At 42.6% G+C, this 5,512-nt stretch overlaps 1 long non-coding RNA gene across 3 annotated transcripts; it reads right to left on the bottom strand.

Annotated features, from left to right (window-relative positions):
* Nucleotides 1–2,190: 2,190 nt before the first annotated feature.
* Nucleotides 2,191–5,109, bottom strand: LOC123962128. Of its 3 annotated transcripts, none has more exons than XR_006822865.1 (6): nt 4,935–5,109; nt 4,630–4,701; nt 4,375–4,449; nt 3,960–4,277; nt 3,711–3,882; nt 2,191–3,342 (listed from the first exon to the last, which is right to left on the bottom strand). It is a non-coding gene; the product is annotated as an uncharacterized LOC123962128 (long non-coding RNA). The 3 variants fall into 3 exon arrangements; XR_006822863.1 differs by having other exon boundaries at nt 4,957–5,109; XR_006822864.1 differs by having other exon boundaries at nt 3,711–3,879; nt 4,957–5,109.
* Between the last annotated feature and the right edge of the window lie 403 nt (nt 5,110–5,512).

Genomic DNA, 5,512 nt, shown 5'->3' with positions numbered 1-5,512 from the left:
AGTCATCTTCTCTTCTCTGCAAACAAGTTATTGTTAAAAATGCCAAAACATTAGGAAGTGTAATCTACAACATTGACTGAATTGAGGGTTACCAACTGATGTAGCTAGAGGGGTACACAGAACTAGTAACGTATAGACTATTTATGTCAGTTGTTGCAGTTAAACTGCCATCCTTTGAAGTAACACCTAAAACACTGCTGAGGGTGCAACTGTGTATCCACTTTGTCACAGTCAGCCATGGTTTTCGTTCCCTTTCGGCGTCACGCACCACCACGCACCTGGAACACTTTGAAGTCGGAAGTCAGAAATTGGGAAAAATCCCAGTTCTGACCGGTCTGGAATGAGTTCACCTGGGCCATTGGGCTATAAAAGCTGGCTCATATATTCAGTTAGGTCTCTCTCTTCCTACAGCTTACATTTATGCTGTGGCACTGTTTTAAATCTTGAAACACATACACAGCACATATGCCACACATCCATGCATTGCTTACATTGTTGATATTGCTGGTTTCAACACCTCAATGTTTACTTGTGTTAACTTTCCCTCTTTGTCAGTTTCCCTGAACAAGTATGTGGATCCAAACCCATTTGGTAAGGTTAACTCCAGCCTAATGGGTCAAATGAGGAATTGTCTGGTATTTGGTGATTTGTTTTTGTGTATCACAAAAGGTTTTTTTGTCCCGCTGTTCAGACCGGTTTCTTTGGTGGAGTTTGTTTTTGGTGGCTGTTGAAGGGAGCAGCAAACTAAACAAACTGGGGACAGTTTGTTTAGTTTGCAAACCCATCTTGAGGCATAACATGCATGTGTCTTGTGAGTATAGCCACATTATTTTTGAAGAGCCATGCATCCCTTTGTAGGCTGACGTGGTTGATCTCAACAGGAGACCAACTTGTTTGTTGTTTTCACTTAGTGTGGCTGAGAACATGGTTGAAGACAATGTCTTGGGAGCATTTCCCTGGTTACCGGAGGGTCGCCAGTTTCTGGTTTCCTTTTGGTACCAGTGGAATCAGTGCATAAGTACCCACCACCAGTATCCGTCTGAAGACTAGGGTGAAACCAGTTAGATAGTGAATGGAACTAGTAAGATTAGAGCTGGGGAGCTTGGGCTCTATTGTGGCTATGGCTCTACCATTGCAGACATTTTTGTCTTTTGGGTTTGTAATCTGTTGTGATGAAATCCATCCATCCATCGTCAACCGCTTATCCTGTGTACAGGGTCGCTAGGTTTGTAATCTTAGAAATACCAATGTTAAATCTGTTAGCTCAGTGCTCTGTCAGATGTTGAGATGATGTAGTGCTGAATTACCTTAACCTGATATGCTTGGGTTTATGGTGGATTTTGGTCTGGTGGATGAGGAACTAAAATATTGGCAGTGGGGAAGTTAAACTGTTGTGTTGGCATATGCAACTTGACTGGCTTGGCTTGTTAGTATTGGTGATGTTTGGTTGGTGTGAGCTTTGTTTCCTTGTGTTCATCTTGGGATGGCTTGGTTGGATAATGAGCTTTGTTTAGAAGAAACTGTTGGTGCGCTATCTTGGTTTAGCCCTTATGTGTTAAATCTAGATTTGCGTGAATTTGGTATTTTATGTAAAGATGGTGCAGAGTGAACTATTTCTAGCTGCAGGCCAACATGTTCATTTGTAATGAGCTTTGGTGCTCATTTTGATGTGAACTTTGGGTAGGGTCTTTGGCCTCATATTGACCATGCTTCCCAGTTGTCAGTATTCCTCACTTTTCTGTGTTCCTGCAAAAGCCATCTGCAATTTGAGGTGTGTACAGTTTATACACTCTTCTGGATCGTAAGCATTCAGAAACAGTCTGATGCATTCATAAGCACTAGTTTTATCATGTGACTATTTACTTGCCAATTCACCGGTTTCTCTTTGCTAGTAGTTTCTCATCCATAAACTGCTCCCCTGGATTCAAGGTTGCTGGGTGGGAGATTTGATCTGGTAAGATGGATGGCGGGAGCTGAGCTTAATCAGCTGACAAGCCTCCCAAGTTGCCCAGGGCGACGTCACTATTATTGTGCTGTTTTACACAAGCTGTCATTCAAAACACTTGTACATTTTGCTGTACACCAGTTGTGTGGATAGAAAAAATTAAACACTCTTGAAAGATTTTATTAAAACACACCACAAAAAGTAGAATAAATACAATACAGATTAGATTTTGTTATGCAATTCACAGTAAACAGAATATATCAATACTTAATATATCAGTATATTTATAGTTGGGAATGAATAAAACTCAACAACAATTATTAACTTACATTATTTAGGGAACGTTTTTCCTCATTTCCTCCAACCACAGATCTTTACTAAGAGATTCAGACAGAGGGCAAAACATTCTGCCACAGTACTGGCTGTGTCCAGTGTCAGCAGTGAGGAACTGGCCACACATCTTACATGTATTTGCTTCTACAATTTGTCTTTTTGGCCTCTTATGAGTAGCTCCAGCTTCCCCTGGTGTGGTAGGTGTACTGGTTTATGGGTTGGTGCCCTGAACTGACACAAGAAGGACAAGCTGGGGAACTACTGGCACTAGACTTAAAGATTGTCCTGCTGTTGTGAGGCTCTGAGGAGTCAGCAAGGGTCCTGGTTCTGGGGGTGTGAGAAACAAATGCTGCTTTAGTGACCCCTTTGGCATGATGGGAGATGATTAGAGGCTGTCTGTCTCTGTTGTGCCTGAACTGCTGTACTCTCAAGTAGCTTGTACTGATGCTCCTGTTGTGCTGGCATGGGTTCAGCAGAGGTTCTCTTGCCTCCTGAAGAGGCCCTTCAGAAATGGCTGGAGGCAATGCAAGGCCCTAGAGGAGCACAAAGAGCTCCTGCTTCTTCTGCCTGTTGTTGTGCCATTGGACAAGGGTGTTCTGGTTCACCAGCTGCATCTCTGTTCCCTGCATCACCAGGGAGTTGCCAACTACACGCTGCATAATCTTACGATAGTCCCTCAGAATTAAGGACCATCTTGAATTGGCCCTTTTTAATTTCCTTACTGGGCTTGAATGAAGATTGCAGAGTCTTATAAAAATGTTTTCCACCAACCGACAGCAGTCAGGCCACTGAGCAGGTGCACTACTCGCATCTAACATGGAATGGGTGGTGCTCTCCACACCAGGCTTTTTTGAGGTCTTTGGTGTTCTGATCCATCCACCAAAGTCTCTCCTGATGTCGCGTTGCATAAACCGCCTGCTGCTTGTCACCTTCATCCAGGCTCTCCAAAGTACAATAATTGTGCTCATATGCTTGTTGCTGAGACAGTCTGATCCCGAAGCTCCACGAAGTACTCAGCAAGTCTGTCCACATGCTGGTATCCAGGAACATTTGTCATCAAAAGCCTATGAAAATGATGACAGAGTTCAGAAAATAGCTATGTAAAACCTACACTGACTTTTAATGACACTTCAGTGATGCCGTGGCTTTAATAAAATGTGTGCAAATGTCCTCAAATACGGGGGATCCACACCGGCGTGCTGGTATCTCTTGACCAGGCCAGCTCCTTTCTGAGTGGTCAGCACACTGATGAGAATCTGACCACACTCATTTCCCACAGAGGTGACTCAGAGTCCCCTTAGCTGTTCCTGAAGCTTCTTGGTGATCAGAAGCACACAATGTAAAGGTCCTCTGAATATGATTCAGAAATACTGAAATACAGGCTGTAGTAAATAGTATAAGTAACTTAGTTTGAAGAAATAGATTATTTAACCTTTTTGGTCAAATCCATTTTTAGATTGGTGCCATAGGTCAATGTTATTCTGGCCTTGATGTCCTCCAGCATTGTGAAATGTCCTGGCTGTAAACGGAGAGGAGCCACTTACAGCTCTGCACCACAGCAGGCTTGGGAGGCTAAGGAGTTCCCATGGGTCCGGGGAAGTCTGCTGGGGGAAGTCCACACACTATGTATATCAGTAAGAATTGTTTACATAATTCCACATAATTAAGAGACTTTACTCACTTTTGTGTGAGGATGACCTGAAATTCTGATCTGTGAGCCAAGTCCCATTGCATAAGGGCAGTCTGGCTGCTCTCTTGTGCAGCGCTGCTCCTGTGAACTGGTGCATGGAACACATGCAAGGTTGGCACAGACCACCATCACCTTCCACAATTTGTAGGGCATCCATTCAGGTTGTCTTGAAGCTCTAGTTTTCCCTTGGGCCCCAGCTTCAACAGGGTCTTCACAATCCATTTGTGGTCTTCAGATGGAATGCCCTCAGACCACAAACGGCACAGCTGAGTGTTTGAAGCTTCAAATGTCTCTGTCCTGGAGTCAGGTCTTTTAAATAAGAAAACCATGCATTAACATATTTAAGAATGGTAAAAGACACTGCTGATGCTCTACACAATATGAAAATAAATGTTAAATTACTTACTGACACAGTGGCACACACTGCTATGGGACTGAGGACCGGCACTGAAGCTTGAGCATCTGTGTGAGGCTCTGGAGCCTGTAAAAGCATGGCAAGGAACATATTCCTTTGTTAAACAAATCATTTAATTTACAACATAGTCAAGCCTTAAGTTATTATATTATACAGCTGTTCTACATGAAGTGTTTGAATGATTTTAATACTAAATTGTGTGAAATACAAATACTTTAACTGTATTTGGAAAAGTGAGTTACTCACTGAGACAGAAATGCTGGCTGTAGAACTGGTACTTCCTTCAATGGGGTCGGTGACTTGGGTCTGTAAAGCATTCTGTAACAAGTAACTTGTGTTAATAACCCAATTTAAACAGTTGCTATTTGATCTTTATTTACCCTGGTTACTTTTCTGGCTCTACTAAGATATGACTACCAACAAATCTTGGCTTGGTAAACTGAAAGGCAAAAAAAGCAAAGGGTCATGTCATGAGGACTATATTGTTAAACTATCATTCAGTGAATAAAATATAAAATGTCTAAGTCTGTTAGGTTTGAGTATTCAAAGACCTTAAAGCAGACACAGACTCACAGGTGGAAGTTGGGGGGGGGGGTGTAATTTAATGACAAAAGGTGTTGCTGAGGGATTGAAGAAGTCTGGCAGGAGGCATGCAGGCAGAGGAGGAGAGAGTGTGATGGAGTAATGGTGACTAGAGTTTTGGCTGAGTGGTGTGGCGGGAGACAAAGGCACCAGAGTTCTGCAGCACAGGGGGAAAAATACCAGGTACCAAAATACCACTGACTTACTCAATGATGGTTGCTGCTTATGGCCCCCTGCTCCAAGCACTGCTGCACTTTGTTGCCCCACAGCGCCTTGGTCCCCTGGCAGAATAGATACAAACAAAAACAACACACTACGTGAGTCTACTCAGAGTAACCTTTTGAGTGTAACTAATGATTGCGTTGTATTTTACTAATGATTCTGTGTTTTATTTATTGTATGTATCAAACTGTTTTTTTATCAATATAACATTGATGGACATACTGTAGTATGTAGTGTTTTTGTTGTTTGGTGGTTGTTTTGTGTCTTTCTTTTTGTGTTGTCTACCTGCTCCTTGACAACAGATGCAAATTAGCTGCCAGCTAAC

Source organism: Micropterus dolomieu, linkage group LG22 (genome assembly GCF_021292245.1).
Source record: "Micropterus dolomieu isolate WLL.071019.BEF.003 ecotype Adirondacks linkage group LG22, ASM2129224v1, whole genome shotgun sequence".
Taxonomy (NCBI): domain Eukaryota; kingdom Metazoa; phylum Chordata; class Actinopteri; order Centrarchiformes; family Centrarchidae; genus Micropterus; species Micropterus dolomieu.
Note: the sequence above shows the minus strand (reverse complement) of the source record. Positions and strands in the feature narration are given on the sequence as shown.